Source organism: Oryctolagus cuniculus, chromosome 14 (genome assembly GCF_051225735.1).
Source record: "Oryctolagus cuniculus isolate XC-2025 breed Fujian yellow rabbit chromosome 14, ASM5122573v1, whole genome shotgun sequence".
Classification (NCBI taxonomy): Eukaryota; Metazoa; Chordata; class Mammalia; order Lagomorpha; family Leporidae; genus Oryctolagus; species Oryctolagus cuniculus.
The window spans coordinates 17,582,706-17,603,782 of NC_142880.1; the positions used below are offsets into that span (position 1 = coordinate 17,582,706).

Consider the following 21,077-nt stretch of genomic DNA (forward strand, 5'->3'; position numbering starts at 1 on the left):
ATGCAAATAGTTTTAAGACTTCTTGTTGACTGATTACTATCATTAGCTGAAACAATTTCAACACAATTATGCTATAATATGATTAAATGCTTCACAAATGGCTGTGGTAATAGAATAATGCATTCCTTAGACTATTCAATTATTCAATTTGAGAAAAATAAGTAATGATTTCTTATTTGTCTCCTTGCTTCTAGCCTCCCTCGCTCAAATCAATTCTCTAAAACCTTATGCCTAAATATTTTCTGACACAGCAATCTGATGTAACTCCTTGCTTTGAACTCTTCATTGTTTCTCACTGATCTGAGAACTGAGCTCAAACTCTCCAGCCTGATGTGTTATGGACTGAACGTTTGCATCTCCACACTGAATCCCAATGGGTTAATATTTGGAATCAGAGTCTTTGGGAGGTGATCAGGTTTAGATGAGGTCTTAATGGTCATGCCCTCATGATGGGATGTGCTACGGTTTGGACAGAACTTGGCTTCCCAACTCACATAGACATTTAACCCCCCAAATCATGGTGCATGGTAGTGATCATTGATCCAGTGATGGAATCTGTAGGTGGGGTGGGGTCTGGTGGGAAGCATTTATGTCATTGGGGGCTGCCCTTGGGAGGTAGTTCTTGCAAGAGAATTGTAAGAGCTGAGTTTGGCCCAGCCATTCTCTCTGCTTCCCAGCTCACAATGTGATCATCCTTCCAACACTGTCCAGCCTCAACAGATGCCTGAACCAATGGGCTGCCCAATCTTGGACTGGAAACTTTCAAAACTTGAAGCCAAAACAAACCTTTTTCTTACCTGTACAGCTATTCTAGTGGTGGCAATGCAAAGCTCATTAATATAAAAAATTGGTAAAAGAGAAGTGGGTTCATCACTGTTACCTATACATGAAGGCATGGAAGAGTCTTTGGAATTGGTTTACTGGAAGAGGTCGCAAGAGTTTGGAGGAGTAGGACAGAGAGAGATTGGAATGCTGCAAACAGAGAATGATGGGTGATTCTGATGGAGTTTAGGAGACCAGAATATTGGTAGCCACGTGAATGATAAGGACCATACTGGTGACATTTCAGAGGACGATGTGTGTGCTACTGGGAATTGGACTGGAGGCCTCACTTGTTACACTCTGGTAAAGAACCTTGCTTTTTTATACCCATATCCAGAGGCTTTGAGGGAGGCCACACGTAAAGATGGTGAACTAGTTTGTTCAGCAGAGATTTCAGGACAGCCAAGTGTTCAGCTGCAGCATGGATATTACTGGCTGTTGTTAATAAGGTTTATGGCAAGATTCAGGAACAAAAAGGAGCAGAAAGATGCTGAAAATTTGCAGCCTGGCCAGAGAAGAGAAGAAGAAAAGGTGGCATGTCTGGGACAAGAGCACCTGAGGCAGTCCCAGTCGATGCCTGCTAGTGCTAATTTGTTTCAGAGTTCTTCCAGGGCAGAAATCTTTGAGGGAAGAGTCCGGGGCCCCCTGCTTACCCAGAGGGAGATCATGATTCTGGCTGGTCTGCAAAATGTTCAGAGGCCACTACAGCCCTGATGCAATGGCTCCTGCTGGTGGCAAACAGCAGTGCCAGCATCCCTGTGAGGCTGTTTTTGTAGACATACAGAATGCAGGAATTAAGGGGTCATGGTGGCTTCCACTGAGACTTCAAAAGAAAGGCAGGGAGGCCTGGAAGAATAATGCTGCAGGGTTGGAGCCACTGTGTGCAGCCCCTGATGGGTCAATGCAAGTGAAATTGAGTGTCCAGCTTCAGAGGAAACCCCAGAAAAGTGGAAGTGTCGAGGAGGAGGGCCCAGAGGGAGAATTTTGAGTCACTAGGGCTTGCCCTTGGAAGGCAGCTTGTGCGAGAGAGAGTTGGTCTGAAGAACTGAGTTTAGACCAGTCATTCTCTGCTTTCTGCCATCCCTCATGAGATCATCCCTCGGCCATTCTCTGGTTTCACCAGATGCCTGGACCAGTGGGGCCACCTGATCTTGAACTATAAACCTCTGTCTCTTAAGTCAAAGTGAATCTTCTTCTTCTTCAGGGACTCCTTTCAGGTATTTCAACTGTAATAAGGAAAAGCTCACTAACGTAGGAGCAGAACCCTTGAGAGAAGAGTAAGAACAACAAGAACTCTCTCTCTCTATGAACTGAAGAGAGGCTACATGAGCAAGACGGTGGCTGTCTACAAGCCAGGAAGCCGACTGTCACCAGGAACCAAGTCTGTCATCACCTTGATCCTCGACTTCCTAGGCTCTAGAACTGTGAGGAATAAATGGCTTTTGCTTAAGCCACCCAGCCCAGGGTACTGTGACGTAACAGCCTGAGCTAAGAGAGCATGTCACCCCAATTTTTTTTTCTAATTTCCCTAGACATTTCTCTCGCTAGGAGCCTTGCTACAGGATGCCTTGCAGTATCTCAAACTCACAGCTTCTCTCCAATGCTCGTGCCTCCTCCATCCCATGCCTCTGTCGTAAACATTCTTCTCCACCATCACCAGTTCTCCTTCTGTACCAAATCCAAGTCTCACTACTGCTTCCACACCTCTTCCCGCCCGCCCCATGGGTGCTATTAGTCCCTTCTTTTGTATTTTCAACCATTCTTTGCTATAGCACTTGGCACACTGTGGCCTTGTTGTTCAAGGAACAACCACTGGATCATCTCATGTGATGAAGAAGGGTGCACTGAATGAAAACACAATTTTTGAGTTTTATTCTCAAATACTGAATCCGAATATGTCAAACTTATAATCACAAAAGCATTGTACAATAGTAAGCATTTACCACTGCCATTTTTCCAAACCAGGGTAACTGGTATTCTTTGTCATTCCTAAAAGTGGCCAACTGTCCAAGTTTTAAAAAGCACTTTCAACAGTCAGGGCTGGGTTAGGACAAAGCCAGGAGTCCAGAAGTCAGTGCAGGTCTCCCATGTGGGTGGCAAGGACTCCACTACCTGAGCCATCACCTGCTGCCACCCAGGGTGCACCTTAGCAGGGAGCTGGAGTGGGAAGCAGAGCTGGAACTAGAACCTAAGCACTCCAATATGGGATGCGGGCATTCTAAGCAGAATCCTAATTGCTGCGCCAAATGCCCATCCATAGACAATCTCATTTTATTAGCAATCTGCTTAGAGGGTTTATTTAGTTGATTGATTTGGCTTCATTCAGAACAATCAACTAAAAACCATAGCAGCATAAAAGTAGACAAATGTGATGCGTGTGATAAATCTCATTTATTATTGTGTCATAATATTAAATATACTGCAGAACCGCTTATACTTTTGCACAAGATACTTAGTTGGAAAGTTATTCTTATATGCAGGGAGAAGTTAGGTCTGAAACAGCTACCTTTCACCAATGTCTACATTTGCCCCATCTTCTCAGGCACAAAGGTAAACTACAGTTTCTAATTCCTTCTCTTGGCATGGCTATGTGCCTAAAGATTGAGTTGTCGTCACTGGGATGCGAACAAAAGTAGTCTGTCCTTCTACAACTAGCCCACAACAACCTTCCAAATGCAATTCCACTACTTTTTTCCAAGTGTGGAGAATCCAGATGAGGGCAGGGCCATATGGCTGAGTGTTGAGTCCCTGAACGGTCAAGGCAACAGAAGTCCTACCAGCGTCTATAATGAAGTCCTACCAGCACCTACGATGCAGTCCTATGACCACCTACAATGGACTACCAAGTAAGGAAGAAATGAATTGTATTTTGTGAAGCCACAGAGATTTGAGTATTTTTTTTATAAGTCCTAACATTGTTACCTGATACACATGTAAAAAAACTGAATCCAAGAACAGGTGCTGCCATTAAAAAGATCTATAAAACATGTGACATTAACTTCACGGCTGGGTGTTGGGGTCAAGGTGACACTGGAAGGCCAAGGTGTTGTGTTGGGCCTGGTTAAATACTTGGTCACACATATGCCTGTGCTAACTAGGAAGGGAGACCACCTGCTGTCGAACCTTTGCTTTGGGAGCAAAGTCAGAAAGAGCCAGAATGAAGGTGTATATTTTCCAAATTTGTGTGCCTTCAGTAAGATATAATAAGAAAGAGATGAGCACAGGTGCAAGCAGGCTGGTTTGCAAGTAGAAACAAAGACATAAAAGGAATTGGAGGAGATTGTATTAGACCCCAAATACCAGGAAATAAGATGGAAAAAACCTTTGAGCAACAAAAGCACACTAAAACAGCACAGAAGCAATGGTCAGATTGAGGCTGTGTCCTCCCCACACTGTATGGCGGCCTCAGGTAGCTGGAATTATGTTGAAAAGGAATAAGTCATGGTGAGGAGTTTGTCTAAAAAAGAACACTGGTATTAGCAAACCAAATTCAATAGCCCATTAAAAGTACCACACATCAACTCCAGTGGGATTTGTCTCTGGGGTTCAAGGATGACTCAGCATATGACAAATCAATTCACATGATATGCCACTTCAAGACAATGAAGACTGGAAGATACACGATCATCTCAACAGGTGCAGGAGAAGTATCTGACAAAACTCAACAGCCTTTCATGAAGGCAGCCTAACAATCTCAGAATAGCAAGAAATTATCTCACCATAATAAAGGCCATATATGAAAAGTGAGGAGGTGAAAACTTCCTCTATGTCCAAGACAAGGAATAGAGCAGAGGCACCCGCTCTTGCCACTTCCATCAACATGATGTTGGCAGTCCTACCCAGGAAAATGAGGGAAGGGAAAGGAATAAAGCCATCCAAGAAAGAAAAGAATAGAGAAGAAAGAAAGAAAACTGCCCCTACTTTATTATCACAATCTTCTATAGAGAAAACCTTAAAGACCCCACGAAAATCTATGAGAACTACCAAATGAACTCAATAAACTCAGTAAAGTTGCAGGATACAAAATCAACACACAAAAATTAGTCGCATTTCTTAACACTAAAAATGAGCCATTCAAAATTAAGAAAACAATCTGGTTTATATGAGAATTAAAAAGAAAATACTTAGGAATAAACTTAACAAAGAAAGTAAAATACTTATGCACTGAAAACCACAAAAAATTTATGAAAGAAATTGAAGAAGACTAATAAAAAGATGTTTCATGTTTATGTATTAGAAAAATTAATATTGTTAAAATTTACACATAACCCAAAGCAACATAGAGATTTTTTTTAAAGATTTATTTATTTATTTGAAGGTCAGAGTTACACAGACAAGAGAGGCAGAGAGAGGGAGAGAGAGGTCTTCCATCTGCTGGTTCACTCCCAGTTGGCCACAATGGACAGAGCTGCACTGATCCGAAACCAGGAGCCAGGAGTTTCATCAGGGTCTCCCATGTGAGTGCAGAGGTCCAAGGACATGAGACGTTATCTATTGCCCTCCCAGGCCAAAGCAGAGAGATGGATCAGAAGTGGAGAAGCTGGGACATGGACCAGTGTCCACATGGGATGCCGGCACTGCAGGCAGCAGCTTTACCCAGTACGCCACAGTGCTGGCCCCAACATACAGATTCAATATAATCACTATCAAAATTCCAATAGCATTCTTCACAGAAGAGAAAAAATTCTAAAATTCATACAAAACCACAAATCCCATGTCAGAATGCCTGGCTTGAATCCTGCTCCAACTTCCAATCTATCTTCCTGCTAATGTGCACACTGGTAGGCAGCAAATGATTCAAGTACTTGGGTCTCTGTCACCCTGGTAGGAGACCAAGAGGGAACTCTGGGCTCTTGGTCTTGGCCTGGTCCAACTCATTTAACTATTGCAGGCATTTGGAAGTGAACCAGAATATCTCTCTCTCTCTCCCTCCCTCCCTCCCTCCCTCCCTCCCTCCCTCCCTCCCTCCCTCCCTCTCAGTCTGTCTTTCAAATAAAATTTTTAAAATGAAATTTTTTTAAAAAATGAAGGAGTATACTTATATCAGAGAAAACAGGTGTTAAGACAAAAACTGTAAAAAAAAAAAAGTCACTATATAATGATCAAGGGATCAATTCAATAAGAAGATATGGCTGGCTGGCGCCGCGGCTCACTTGGCTAATCCTCCACCTGCGGCGCCGGCACCCCGGGTTCTAGTCCTGGTTGGGGCACTGGTTCTGTCCCGGTTGCTCCTCTTCCAGTCCAGCTCTCTGCTGTGGCCTGGGAAGGCAGTGGAGGGTGGCCCAAGTGCTTGGGCCCTGCACCCGCATGGGAGACCAGGAGGGAGCACCTGGCTCCTGACTTCGGATCGGTACTGGCCGTAGCAGCCATTTTGGGGGTGAACCAATGGAAGGAAGACCTTTCTCTCTGTCTCTCTCTCTCACTGTCTAACTCTGCCTTTCAATAAAAAAAAAAAAAAGAAGAAGCAACTGATATGAATCTTATGTTGCAGTAAAAAATAAAAATAAAAAAAGAAGATACGGCAAATATAAACATATATGCACTTAATACTGGTGCACCCAATTCTATAGAATAAACATTCCTAGATCTAAAGGAGGAGATAAAAGCCAATACAGGGCTGGCACTGTGGCGTAGTGGGTAAAGCGACTGCCTGCAGTGCCAGCAACCCATATGGGTGCCGGTTCAATTCCCGGCTGCTCCTCTTCCGATTCAGCTCTCTGCTATGGCCTGGGAAAGCAGTAGAAGATGGCAAAGTACTTGGGCCGCTGAACCCATGTGGGAGACCCAGAGGAAGCTCCTGGCTCCCGGCTTCGGATCAGCTCAGCTCTGGCTGGTGTGGCCAACTGGGGAGTGAACCAGCAGATGGAAGACCTCCCTCTCCCTCCCTCCCTCTCTCTCTTTCTCTCTGTGTAACTCTGACTTTCAAATAAATAAATAAATAAATAAATCTATCTTTAAAAAAAAGCCAATACAATAATTGTGGGGGTCTTCAACATTCTACTTTCATGAACAGACAGATCATCCAGACAAAAGAATCAACAGGGAAACATCAGAGTTAAACCACACCACAGACCAAGTGGACCTAACACACATTTATGCAACATTCCATCCAGTAGCTGCAGGTTACACATTCTCTTCATTGGCATATAGAATATCTTCTAGAATAGGCCATAGTAGCCCAAAAATCCAATCTGAAAGTCTGAAAAATGTTTAAAAAATGAAATCATGTGAGGTATTTTTTTCTTATCAAAATGGAACAAAACTAAAAGTCAACAACAAAAGAAACTCTGGAAATTATAAAAATATATACAGATTAGACAAAATGCTCATAAATGAACAATGTGTTATTGAAGAAATCAAAAGAAGAATCTGAAAATTCATTGAAACCAATGAAAATGGAAACATGACATGCCAAAAATTACAGGACACAGAAAAAGCAGTCCCAAGGGACCTGTAGTAAGCACACTACCAAAAGCAATTTACAGATTCATTATGATACCAATCATAATACCAGGACATCCTTCTCAGATATAGAAAAAATGAAGTTCATATGGAAACATGAAGACCCACATAGCTAAAGCAATCTTTTACAACAAAAACAAAGCTGGAGTCATCACAATACCAGATTTCAAGACATGCTACAAGGTGATTATAATCAAAACAGTCTGGTACTGGTACAAAAACAGATGGATAGACCAACGGAACAGGATAGAAATACCAGAAATCAACCCACGCATCTACAAACAACTTATATTTGACAAAGGAGCTAAACTCAATCCCTGGAGCAAGGACAGTCTCTTCAACACTTGGTGCTGGGAAAACTGGATCTGCACCTGCAGAAGTATGAAGCAAGATGTCTACCTTACAACTAACACAAAAAATCCACTCAAAATGGATTAAAGAGCTAAATCTACGACCTGATACCATCAAATTATTAGAGAACATTGAGGGAAAACCTGCAAGACATTGGTATAGGCAAAGAGTTCTTGGAAAAGACCCCGGAGGCACAAGCAATCAAAGCCAAAATTGACAAACTGATTACATCAAATTGAGAAACTTCTGCACTGCAAAAGAAACACTCAGGAAAGTGAAGAGACAACGGACTGAATGGGAGAAAATTACTTGCAAACTATGCAACTGATAAAGGATTAATAACCAGAATATATAAAAAGATCAAGAAAGTCCACAACGAAACAAACAACCCAGTTAAGAAATGGGCCAAGGACTTAAACAGATCTTTTTTTCAAAAGAGGAAATGCAAATAACCAACAGACACATGAAAAAATGCTCAAGATCACTAGCTTTCAGGGAAATGTAAATCAAAACCACAGTGAGGTTTCACCTCACCCCTGCTGGAGTGGCTTTCATACAGAAATCAATAAACAACAAATGCTTGGGAGGATGCGGAGAAAAAGGTACCTTAATGCACTGTTAGTAGGTAAACTGGTACAGCCACTGTGGAAGACGGTATGGAGATACTTCAGGAATCTGAATATAGACCTACCATATGACCCAGCCATCCCACTCCTGGGAATTTACCTAAGGGAAATGAAATCAGTAAACAAAAGAGCTATCTGCACCTCCATGTTTACTAGAGCTCAAATCACAATAGCTAAGACATGGAATCAACATAAATGCCCATCAACCGAAGACTGGATAAAGAAATTATTGGGACATGTGAACCATGGAATACTACACAGCACTAAAAAAACTGAAATCCTGCCATTTTCAACAAAATGGATGAAACTGGACAACATCAGACTTAGTGAAATAAGTCAGTCCCTAAAGGACAATTCCATGTGTCCTCCCTGATCTATGATAACTAATAGAGCAACTAAAAGACAGAAGTGAAATTAACACTTCGAGATGTAATGACTTTGAACAGCCTTTGTCTTGACTGTTGAGGAACAGTTTTTTTTTTTTCATACAATTTGTGGAACTTATTACTTAGCATAGAGTTAATCATATATGTATAAAGTTAATTGAAAATAGTTCTTAGTGAAAAATAAGACTGGGAATAGGAGATGGAGTAGGAAGAGGGGTGGGACTGCGGGTGGGAGAGCAGGTATGGTGGGAAGAATCAGTATATTTCTGAAGTTGTATTTATGAAAAAAAATTGTTGTTACACATTCAAAAAAAGATAGAATACAAAATCTAAAAAGACAAAATGCATATGTAATGGTTTGGGACAATTAGAAAAATGACCAATTAACAAAAACATAAAATTGTTTTAGAACGTAAAAAAAAAATCCTTCTGATTAAGTCAAGTCCAAGCCAATATGACTTCACTGCAGTTTCTTCTTAATTGGCATTTTAAAAAGAGATTTATTTATTTATTTGAAGAATAATAGAAGCAGAGATGGAGGGGGGAAAGAGAGAGAGAGAGAGAGAGAGAGAGCAAGCGAGCAGAGAGGAAAGGAAAGAGATATCTTCCATCCATTGGTTCACTCCCCAAATTGCCACAAGGGCCAGAGCTGAGCCAGGCTGAAGACAGGAGCCAGGAGCTTCTTCCAGGTCTCCCACATTGGTGTGGGAGCCCAAGCACTGGCCCATTTTCTGCCACTTTCCCAGGCACCTTATCAGGGAGCTGGATTGGAAATGGAGCAGCTAGGACTCAAATTGGCGCCTATATGGGATGGCAGCGTTGCAGGAAGTGGCTTAACCTGCTATGCTACTGCATTGGCCTCCACTGATGAATTCTATGAAACATTAAAAGAAGAGCTAACACCAGTTTACCTACTAACAGTGCATTAAGGTACCTTTTTCTTCTAAACCTATTCCAAAAAATGAAAGGGAAGGAGTCCTTCTAAGCTCACTCCACGAGGCCAGCATTACTTTGATCCCCAAACCAAAGATACAACAACCACAAAAGAAAGCTAAAGACCAATATTCAGGATCACAGATGTAAGCATTTTCAACTGAATACTAGTAAATTGAATTCAACAGCACATCAAAAAGATCATTCGTCAAGATCAAGAATTTATCCCAGGGATCCAAAAATGGTGCAACATATTCATGTCAATACATGTTATACATCACATCAATGAAATGAAAGCTAAAATCAAATGATCACCTCAACAGATGTAGAATAAAACATTCAATAAAATTCAACATCCATTCATGGCAAAAATTTTGGATAAATTAGGTGTAGAAGGAACACACATTAAAGTTGCAAAGTTTTATATGACAAACTCACATTCAATATCATATGAGATGGGAAAAAGCTGAAAGCTCTTTGTCTAGAATTTGGAGGCACACAAGGATGTCCACTCTCTTGCTCTTGTTCAGTATAGTTTTGGATGGTTTAGGCAGAGTTGTTATACAAAAGAAAAAAATGGAAAATGCAGAAGTCAAATTATCCTGTTCGCAGAGATCATAGTTCTCCCATCCAAGTACTAACCAGACCCGACCCTGCTTAGTTTCTGAGATCAGACGAGATGGGGCGTGTTCAGGGTGGTATGGCCGTAGATGAGGTCATAGCTCTATATAATAAAAACCTAAAGATTCTACCAAGAGACTATTAGAACTGATGAATTAATTAAGTCAAGTTGCATGATATAAAACCAACAAACAAAAATCACTAGCATTTTATACACTAATAATAAAGTCACTGAGAAAGAAATTATAAGAGCAACTCCATTCACAATGGCTACCGTAAATAAATAAAATACCCTGGGATAAATATTTTCAAGGATGTGAAAGACTTCTACAATGAAAATTTCCAAACATGAATAAAAGCAATAGAATAAGCCACCATAAAGTGGGGCCAACGCTGCAGTGCTGGCATCGCATATGGGCACCAGTTCAAGTCCAGCTGCTCCACTTGCAATCCAGCTCCCTGATCAACAATGTTAATTCTGATATAAGAACATGGGAGGTCATTTCACTGGGAAAGCAGTGGAGGCTGGTACAAGTCCTTGGGACTCTCTACCCACATGAGAGATCCAGAGGACATTCCTGTCTCTTGGCATTGGCCTGGCCTAGCCCCAGTAGTTGTGGCCATTTGGGGAGTGAAACAGCAGATAGGTGTCTCTCTCTGCCTCAGAGATCTCTGTCTCTTCCTCTCTCTCTCTGTGTTACTTTGCCTTTCAAATAAATAAATTGTAAAAAAAAAAAAAAACACCATAAAGTGAAATAACCTCCCATGTTCTGATATCAGAATATTGTTAAAATATATGTATTTCCAAAAGATTTGCAAATTCAGTGCAATTACCATCAAAATATCAAAGACATTCTTCACAGAACTAGAAAAAAAATCTTTTTTTTAAATTTTTTTTATTTTTTTATTTTTTGATGGGCAGAGTGGACAGTGAGAGAGAGAGACAAAGAGAAAGGTCTTCCTTTGCCGTTGGTTCACCCTCCAATGGCCGCCGCGGCCGGCACGCTGCGGCTGGCGCACCGCGCTGATCCGATGGCAGGAGCCAGGAGCCAGGTGCTTCTCCTGGTCTCCCATGGGGTGCAGGGCCCAAGCACCTGGGCCATCCTCCACTGCCTTCCGGGGCCACAGCAGAGAGCTGGCCTGGAAGAGGGGCAACCGGGACAGAACCGGCGCCCCGACCGGGACTAGAACCCGGGGTGCCGGCGCTGCAAGGCGGAGGATTAGCCTAGTGAGCCGCGGCGCCGGCCGAAAAAAAATCTTAAAACTGTCTGGAAGCACACAAGATTCCAAATAGCCAAAGTATTCTTGATCAAAAAGAATAAAGCTGGAGGTATCACAATACCAGATTTCAAGATATACTGTAGAGTGTTTGTAACCCAAACAGCATGGTACTGACATAAAAAGACACACAGACAATTTTAACAGAATGGAGAGTGCAGGAATTAATCCACACAGAAATAGCTAACTAATAAATCTTCAATAAATGGTGCTGAGAAAACTGGATAGCCATATGCAAAAGACTTAATATTGACCCCTATACAAAAAATCAACTCAAAATGGGTCAAAGTTCTAAATGTAAGATTGGAAACTTTGAAACTACTAGAAGAAAACATAGGGGAAACACTTAAAGATACCGGCGCAGGAAAAAAATTTTAAGATATGATTACAAAAGCATGGGCAATGAAAGCAAAAATAGACCAATGGCATTATATCAAACTAGGATGCTCTACACAGCAAGAGAAACAATCAACAGAGTGAAGAGACAACCACAGAATGAGAGAAAATTTTACAAACTATCCATCCAATAGGTGACTAATACACTCAACATATAAGGAACTCAAATAAATCAACAGCAAAACACTCAGATAGTCTGATTTTAAAATGGGCAAAAGAAATGACAAGACTGCCTGGAAAGAAAACATTCAGATGGCTACAAGGTATAAGAAACCATGCTTAACACCAGTCATCATCAGGGAATGGCAAATCAAAACTACAAGGAGAGAGCAGCTCACTCCATGGCTATATCATAAAGACAAAAGACAGGAAGCCCAAGGAGATGGACGAAGCAGAACTCTCACATATTACTGGCAGGAACGTAAGCTAGTACAGCACAATGGAAAACAGTATGGAGTTTCTCAAAAAACCAAACACAGAACTATGATAGATGCAGCACTCCCATTCCTGGGTATACATCCAAAGGATAGGAAATCAGGATGTCAAAGAGATATTTGAATCCAGGGACTACTGCAGCTCTCTTCACAACAGCCAAGATATGTCACCAACCTAATTTCCATCAATAAATGAAAGAATCAAGAAAATGTGGTACTTATACACCATGAAATACGATCAGCCAAGAAAAAGGATAAAGTCCTGTCATTTGTGGCAACATGGACAGACCTGGAGATCATAAAGTGAAGTCAAGCCAGGGGCAGGAAGGCATAAAGTGCATTATGTCACTCTTGGGAGGAATCTAACAAAGCCGACTATCTAGAAATAGGCAGCACCGTAGTGGTTATGCGAGCCTGGAGAGAGCAGGGAAAATGGTGTGAGGGGGACAGACTGCTCAACAAGTGCAACGTCACAGCCAAGAAGGAAAAAGAAGGTCTGATGTTCCAGTACACAAAGCGGGTTATTATAGTCAACAACGCTGTATCATAAAATTCAAAATTGCTAAAAGAGTAGATCTTGCATGTTTGTGCTGTGAAGAAATGATAAAGGTTTGAGGTAACAGGTAACCTAAACACCCTCAGCTGATCACTACAGAGTGCATAAATGCACTAAAGCATCACACTGTACCCATACACGTGGATAATTGTTTATCCATTTAAAGATTTTAAAAATTATCACAGAAGAATTTCTTTCTATTCAGAGACCCTGACTTTGAGCTGCGTCCAGTGACCAGATATGTCTTCTGTTATTTCCCTTTGAGAATGGTGAATGTTTTTTATGTCCAAGAAGAGTAAGACAGGTATTTTTTGACCAGAAGGTGAGCTGTAACCAAAACTGTAATTGCCTGGCAATGTCCACATTTTCCTTTTCTTCCGGGGCACATGACTGGATTATAATTTCCAGACTCCTCTGAAATTAGGAGTGGCCAAATGACTGCATTCTGGTTGGTTTTGTATAAGCCCAAAGGATGATGGGCACCAATTCTAAACTTGGCCCACAAAAAATCTCCAAAGTGTGTCTCTTCCTCCATTTTTCCATCCACAGGCTGCAGAGAGAAGACTTTGAGAACCAAAAGTGTGACAGGAGCACTAGAAGGAAAAAACTGAGGGTGACCATGGGAAGCAGAGCTGGTGACCCACCCTGCATGACTGACACATACTGGACTACGGAAAGCAATGAGATACAAGCGTCTATTATGTCACTGATATACAGAGCTTAACTGTTTAGTTGCAGACCTTAACAAATACAATGAAGCCAAAACATACTATTATGACATTACTTTGTGCAAATAATAAGAAAAAAAAATAAAATTTAAGGCCCTTAACAAAAGAGACTTCACTGATAAGTACTTCAAAAAATACCTGGAAAATACAATTTGCAAAATGTCTCAACGAGTAATCAGCAGTCTAATAACTGCTGTTTATAATGGGCTAGTACTAAAAATAAGTTCTAAGGATTTATAATAGAATTATCCTTCACATTTGAATGAAATTTAGTGACATTTGAAAATAAGCATTCAAGTAAACTCTTTGAACTGTATAACCTATTCTAATAAATAATAGCAACAAAGTGGAAAAAGTCATAGTGCATACTTATTCATCTTTCCACTCAGCAAGGTGAACTGAATAATGATCAAATAGTCTTACAGAAACGAATGTCTTGAATTTGAAGTCCCCAGTCTTTGACTCATAGAAGAATTCTAGCTACAAAACCCAGTGACACACGACAGACGGTCATGTAGATAGAACATGGAGCCAGCATGAACGCTTCCAGCTTAGTGTTTCAAAATTAAATTCAATATTTGCTGAACACATATGTGATGTGATGTGGTATATTTTGATTCGGGGCAAATCTGCTATAAAATGCATGTCTATAGAGCTAATCTGACTCCTCTGGATCTTTAGAGCTTTGAAGAAAATAATCTCATCTCTGTTTCATATACACCCCTTCTGAACATGTAGTCAATGGCACAATTATATATCCGAGGTCATTAAAAGGAGGATACTGTAAGCTGACCTTCTTGTTCATTATTCTTCAATAAAAGATTATTTAAAAGATACGCTTCTATAAATTAGCAATTAAAAAGAAGATGGTCTAGCTTTTTGAGGAACTTCCATATTATTTATACAGTGACTGGACTAATTCATATTCTCAACAACAGTGTGTGAGTTCCACTTTCTCTACATTCTTGCCAGCATTTGTTATTTTCTTTTCTTTTTCTCTCTCTCTTTTTTTTTACTGTAGTCATTCTAACTGGAGTGAAGTGATGTATCACTGTGGTTTTAATTTGTAGTTCCCTTATGATTAATGGTGTTGAGCATTTTTTTTTTTTTTGAAACTGCCAGCCATGCGCACATCTTCTTTGGGAAAAATGTCTGTTCATTCCTTTTGCTCATTTTCTAATTGGATTAGTTGGTTTTTGGTGGTTGAGTTGGTTGAGTTCCTTATATACCAAGAATGCTAATCTCTTTTGGACAGATGGTTGGTGAAATGGTCCCCCATTCCGTAGGCTGCCTTAGCTTTGTTGACTGTTTGCTTTGCCATGTGGAAAATTTTGAGTTTGATACAATCCCATTTGTCAAGTTTTGCTTTTCTTGTCTTTGCTTTTAGAATTAATTCACCCCCCCCCCCAATCTTTTTGCCCAGGTCAATATCCTGAAACATTTCGTCTACTGGATGTACATTCAAAGGAAAGGAAATCAATACGTTGAAATGGATATCTGCACCCTCGTGTGTGCTGCAGCAGTATTCACAACAACCATGATGCACACATAACTTAGGTGTCCATCAACAGATGAATGGACTTTCAAAACTGATATACATATGTGCATTTATATATCTCACAATGGAATATTACTCAGTGATGAAACAGAATAAAATCTTGACATTTGTGGCAACAGGGATGAAAGTGTAGAATATTATGTTAAGTGAGTTAGGTACAGAGAGACAAATGCTGCATGTTCTCTCTTACATTTGGAAGCTAACAATGTCGATCTCACAGAAGTGGAGAACAGAATAGTGGCTACCAGAGGCTGGGATGAAAGGGAGAGGCAATGGAGAATTAACAGTTAATGGATACAGGGGTGCAGGTGAATGGACGAAATGCCATCTGATGTTCTGTAGCACGGTAGGACACCTATGGTTGACAACAATTAATTCTATATCCTAAGAAAGCTAATAGAGAGGAATTTGAAAGCTTCCAATACAAAGCGATGGTAAATGTTTGAGGTGAAGGAGCTTAAAATGTCATACCGCATAAATATGTATAAGTACTATGTATCAATTGAAAACATAAGATACATGAAATATTTAAAAAGCAAAGGTTTTTTTTTAAAGTATAGACTTAAAGGGAATAATTACAGCAGCCTCCACATCTCAGGTTATTAATTAAAGGCTTTTATTCAATTATCCTATTATTTGATATAGTCAATGGTTATATAAGTTTTACAAGCAAGTAAAAAAGATAAGCAAAGCAAAATGTTAACACCTACCATGTAACTAAAATACTTGAGGAGAAATGGAAAAAAATCCTTCACCCCTTATGCTAAAAACAGTTAATAATTGTTTAATGTGACAAGTGACTTCAAAACTTGCAATTATCCTGCTAAAGCATGCCGTCACTGATAGAAGCAAAGACTGCGGATATAATCTGTAGTAGGTGTTGTGAGTTCTTGTTCTTAACTTCCACACAGTACCTCCTTCAAAAACCTGTCAGGTGGGGTGTGGGAAAAGGCTATCGTTTATGTTGGTAAATTTAATAAAAGCTGTGGCACTGATCTAAATGCTGCATCTCCCATGGAACTCACCCTTTCTTTCCTTTTGTCTTTCTGCCCAATTTGTTTCGTTTCCATTTGCCATCACCATTCTATTGCCTTGTTAGGGAAGACAGAGCTCTTACATGTGATAAGATTTGTGCTACTTTTCAGAGTGAATGAGTTTTCCAGCTGGTGCAATCTTTTTTTTTTTTTCTGCATTACATCTGTGCGTTCAACAATATTCACTGGATGCCAATTCTATGTCAGGCACTGGGGCTTCAGCAGCGCAAATGACAAAGATCCTACTCCCAAGGAGCTCATTGTAGCAGAGGGACACAGACGATGAGCCAACAAAACTAATGTGTTGTGTGGTCCTAAGTTGCATGAAACCAGGTAAGACTGAGGAAAGGGATGAAGGGCTGAGGGTCCTGGTATTTTGGGTAGGATGCGTGAGGAAGCACTTCACCTAGAAAGAGACACTTGAAAAAGGAACTGAAGCAATGAGGGAGTATTCCAGGCTAAGGAAGCAGCAAGTGCAGAGGCCCTGAAGCGTTCCGACAAGGAGGGAGCAAGTGGTCTGGAAAGCAAGCAGTAGGAGCTGAAGTCAGGATGGAGTGTGACAAAAGATCCTGCAAATCTACAGACCCTTAGTAAGAAGATGGGACCTTTTTTCAGGTTAGTGAAAACAGAAGATCAAATGAACACTTAGTAAAAAAATATATCAAGATTGCCTTGTCCTATGTCCAAGTTATCAGTCTTTGATTAGGAACTACACCAATAACTGAAAAATAGAATTTACTAAAAGGTCCAATTATAAAAGGGCAAGTACACTGTTTTCCTTAAGTTGCTCAAAGTAATGACTAAGTTTAAGACTAGTGGGCCTGAAATATTTTAACAAAGCCAACGTTAAAGGTTAACAATGCACTTAAATGATCGTGAATTTTTATACTTCTTATCTTTATGTCTGTTCCACATCCTTTACAATTTAGATTTATAAAATATTTACAATATAATTGAATATAAAATTTTTCAGGATCTGTTATCATGCCTATGGATGATAATATTATATTGATGTTAATATAAAAACATCAAATTAGATTTGGCAACAAACCATTACTAAAATATCTTTCAGGCAATGTGCATTTATTAAATGCTTATGGTTTGCCTAGTGCATTATTTTGAGGAGGTGAGGAATGTCTCCTATTGTGGTAGGCAAAAATCCTAAAATGTATTCTCAAGATTTCTCATATTAATCCCTGAGTATACTATGATGAAATATCATATCTGTGATTAAACTACCTACATGACAAAAGGGATTATGCAGGCCGGCGCCGCGGCTCACTAGGCTAATCCTCCGCCTTGCGGCGCCGGCACACCGGGTTCTAGTCCCGGTCGGGGCGCCGGATTCTGTCCCGGTTGCCCCTCTTCCAGGCCAGCCCTCTGCTGTGGCCAGGGAGTGCAGTGGAGGATGGCCCAGGTGCTTGGGCCCTGCACCCCATGGGAGACCAGGAAAAGCACCTGGCTCCTGGCTCCTGCCAGGATCAGCGCGGTGCGCCGGCTGCAGCGCGCCGGCCGCGGCGGCCATTGGAGGGTGAACCAACGGCAAAAGGAAGACCTTTCTCTCTGTCTCTCTCTCTCTCACTGTCCACTCTGCCTGTCAAAAAAAAAAAAAAAAAAAGGGATTATGCAGCTAGAATTAAAGTTTCCAATCAGCTGATTTTGAGTTCATCAGAAGAGACGGCCAGGGTGGATCCAGTCTGATCTCATTAATTTTGAAAGCACAGAGTTTTCCCTTGTAGAAACAAGAAAAGTCATATTTGAAGCATGAGAGGGATTCAACATGCTGTTGTTGGCTTCTGGATGGAGTGAACCACAAAGAAAGGACCTACAACTGGCTTTTTTTTTAAACTTTTATTTAATGAATATAAATTTCCAAAGTACAACTTATGGATTAAAGGGCTTCCCCCCCACCATAACGTCCCTCCCACCTGCAACCCTCCCCTTTCCCGCTCCCTCCCCCCTTCCATTCACATCAAGATTCATTTTCAATTCTCTTTACATACAGAAGATCATTTTAGTATATATTAAGATTTCAACAGTTTGCACCCACATAGAAACACAAAGTGAAAAATACTGTTTGAGTACTAGTTATAGCATTAAATCACAATGTACAGCACATTAAGGACAGAGATCCTACATGAGGAGTAAGTGCACAGTGACTCCTGTTGTTGACTTAACAAATTGACACTCTTGTTTATGGCATCAGTAATCACCCTAGGCTCTTGCCATGAGTTGCCAAGGCTATGGAAGCCTTTTGAGTTTGCCGACTCTGATCATATTTGGACAAGGTCATAGTCAAAGTGGAAGTTCTCTGCTCCCTTCAGAGAAAGGTACCTCCTTCTTTGATCTGTTCTTTCCACTGGGATCTCACTCGTGGAGATCTTTCATTTAGGTCATTTTTTTTTTTTTTATTGCCAGAGTGTCTTGGCTTTCCAAGCCTGAAATACTCTCATGGGCTTTTCAGCAAGATCCACATGACTTAAGGGCTGATTCTGAGGCCAGAGTGCTGTTTAGGACATCTGCCATTCTATGAGTCTGCTGTGTATCTCGTTTCCCATGTTGGATCATTTTCTCCCTTTTTTATTCTATCGGTTAGTATTTTCAGACACTAGTCTTGTTTATGTGATCCCTTTGACTCTTCATCCTATCATTATGATCAATTGTGAACAGAAATTGATCACTGGGACTAGTGAGATGGCATTGGTACATGCCACCTTGATGGGATTGAATTGGAATTCCTTGGTATGTTTCTAACTCTACCGTTTGGGGCAAGTCAGCTTGAGCATGTCCCAAATTGTACATCTCTTCTCTCTCTTATTCCCACTCTTATATTTAACAGGGATCACTTTTCAGTTAAGTTTCAACACTTAAGAATAACTGTGTATTAATTACAGAATTCAACCAATAGTATTAAGTAGAACAAACAAAAAACATACTAAGAGGGATAACGTATTAAGTTGTTCATCAACAGTCAGGGCAAGGGCTGATCAAGTCACCATTTCTCATAGTGTTCATTTCACTTTAACAGGTTTCCTTTTTGGTGCTCGGTTAGTTGTCACCAATCAGGGAGAACATATGATATTTGTCCCTTTGGGACTGGCTTATTTCACTCAGCATAATGTTTTCCAGATTCCTCCATTTTTTTGCAAATGACCAGATTTCATTGTTTTTGACTGCTGTATAGTATTCTATAGAGTACATATCCCATAATTTCTTTATCCAGTCTGCTGTTGATGGGCATTTAGGTTGATTCCAGGTCTTAGCTATTGTGAATTGAGCTGCAATAAACGTTAAGGTGCAGACCGTTTTTTTGTTTGCCAATTTAATTTCTTTTGGGTAAATTCCAAGGAGTGGGATGGCTGGGTTGAATGGTAGGGTTATATTCAGGTTTCTGCGGAATCTCCAGGCTGACTTCCATAGTGGCTTCACCAGTTTGTATTCCCACCAACAGTGGGTTAGTGTCCCTTTTTCCCCACATCCTCTGCAGCATCTATTGTTGGTAGATTTCTGAATGTGAGCCATTCTAACTGGGGTGAGGTGGAACCTCATTCTGGTTTTGATTTGCATTTCCCTGATTGCTAGCGACCTTGAACATTTTTCATGTGCCTGTTGGCCATTTGGATTTCCTCTTTTGAAAAATGTTTATTGAGGTCCTTGGCCCATCTCTTAAGTGGGTTGTTTTGTTTTTGTGGAGTTTCTTGATCTCTTTGTAGATTCTGGTTACTAATCCTTTATCTGTTGCATAGTTTGCAAATATTTTTTCCCATTCTGCCGGTTGCCTCTTCACTCTCCTGACTGTTTCTTTTGCAGTACAGAAACTTCTCAATTTGATGCAATCCCAGTTGTTAATTTTGGCTTTGACTGCCTGTGCCTCCAGGGTCTTTTCTAGGAAGCCTTTGCCGGTGCCAATATCTTGCAGGGTTTTGCCAATGCTCTCTAATAATTTGAGGGTGTTGGGTCGTAGATTTAGGTCTTTAATCCACGTTGAGTGGATTTTTGTGTAAGGTGTAAGGTAGGGGTCTTGCTTCATGCTTCTGCATGTGGAAATCCAGTTTTCCCAGCACCATTTATTGAATAGACTGTCCTTGCTCCAGGAATTAGTTTTAGATCCTTGATCAAATATAAGTTGGCTGTAGATGTTTGGGTTGATTTCTGGTGTTTCTATTCTGTTCCATTGGTCTAGCCATCTGTTTCTGTACCAGTACCATGCTGTTTTGATTACAACTGCCCTGTAGTATGTCCTGAAATCTGGTATTGTGATGCCTCCGGCTTTGTTTTTGTTGTACAGAATTGCTTTAGCTATTCGAGGTCTCCTGCATCTCCATATGAATTTCAGCATCATTTTTTCTAGATCTGAGAAGAATGTCTTTGGTATCTTGATTGGTATCACATTGAATCTGTAAATTGCTTTCGGGAGAATGGACATTTTGATGATGTTGATTCTTCCAATCCATGAGCATGGAAGACTTTTCCATTTCTTGGTATCCTCTTCTATTTCTTTCTTTAAGATTTTGTAATTCTCATTGTAGAGATCTTTAACGTCCTTGGTTAAGTTTATTCCAAGGTATTTGATTATTTTTGTAGCTATTGTGAATGGATTGATCTTAGCAGTTCTTTCTTAGCAGTGGCATTGCCTGTGTATACAAAGGCTGTTGATTTTTGTGCACTGATTTTATATCCTGCTACTTTGCCAAACTCTTCTATGAGTTCCAATAGTCTCTTAGTAGAGTTCTTTGGGTCCCCTAAATAAAGAACCATATCGTCTGCAAAGAGGAATAGTTTGTCGTCTTCCTTCTCAATTTGTATTCCTTTAATTTCTTTTTCTTGCCTGATGGCTCTGGCTAAAACTTGCAGAACTGTGTTGAATAGCAGTGGTGAGAGTGGGCATCCCT

The 21,077-nt window shown here is 40.5% G+C and overlaps 1 protein-coding gene across 19 annotated transcripts in view; it reads right to left on the reverse strand.

The window, feature by feature from the left end:
- Positions 1-21,077, reverse strand: part of MCTP1 (multiple C2 and transmembrane domain containing 1) — a 767,919-nt gene that overhangs the window by 283,564 nt on the left and 463,278 nt on the right. The gene's annotated exons all lie outside the window — the stretch shown is intronic.